Source organism: Phalaenopsis equestris, unplaced genomic scaffold (genome assembly GCF_001263595.1).
Source record: "Phalaenopsis equestris unplaced genomic scaffold, ASM126359v1 Scaffold000364, whole genome shotgun sequence".
NCBI classification, from domain to species: Eukaryota; Viridiplantae; Streptophyta; class Magnoliopsida; order Asparagales; family Orchidaceae; genus Phalaenopsis; species Phalaenopsis equestris.
In genome coordinates this window covers 691,530-692,304 of record NW_018164806.1, presented here as the reverse complement: position 1 = coordinate 692,304, position 775 = coordinate 691,530, and the positions used below count along the sequence as shown (strand labels likewise).

At 31.1% G+C, this 775-nt stretch overlaps 1 protein-coding gene across 2 annotated transcripts in view; it reads right to left on the bottom strand.

The window, feature by feature from the left end:
• Positions 1-775, bottom strand: part of LOC110026308 (TBC domain-containing protein C1952.17c) — a 40,152-nt gene that overhangs the window by 20,765 nt on the left and 18,612 nt on the right. The window lies entirely within an intron of this gene.

Below are 775 nucleotides of genomic sequence, written 5' to 3'. Positions count from 1 at the left end.
TTCATTTCATTGCTAGCTCTATGTATTTTATTGGAATGGATACTTTTGATGTTTTGATTTATTAAAAATGCATGCGACATTGCCTGTAGGGGAGATTCCTATGAATTAATTCATGAAAAGTTGTGATGCCCGCACTTCTATAAAATCCTGAAAGTTTTCATTTGGAAATATTTTGAGAAAAATGCTTTACTTTTACAAAAAAAAAAAGAACCTGAAAGTTTATGTCATATTTGGAAAGTGTGGAGAGCTTTGGTGCTTCGCTTTAAAAAAAATCTGAGAGTCTTTTATGTTTGCTCACAAAGCTTGGAAAGTGACGGTGTCTTATTCTTGAAAAATCTGAAAGCCTTCGCATTAAATTTGGAAAGTTCACAAATGTTTTGGTACTATACTCATGTGAAAATCTGAAAGTTCTATGTATGTTATTGGCAAAAATCTGAGATATTTGTGGGGCTCATTTGCAAAACCTGAAACATTTGTGGTGTTATATTTGCAAAACCTGAAACATTTGATTGGTATATTTGCAAAAAATCTGAAACATTCGAGTGTTATATTTGCAAAAAACTGAAAAGTGTGAGTGCTTTTTTTTGCAAAAAATCTGAAACATTCGAGTGTTATATTTGCAAAAAACTGAAAAGTGTGAGTGCTTTTTTTTTTTGCAAAATCTGAAATGTGTGAGTGTTTTTTTTTTTGCAAAATCTGAAAAGTGTCGGGTGTTCTTTTTGTAAAATTTGAAATTTCAGGGTTGTGGTTTTCTTCGCTGTGATGGTTTAAAATT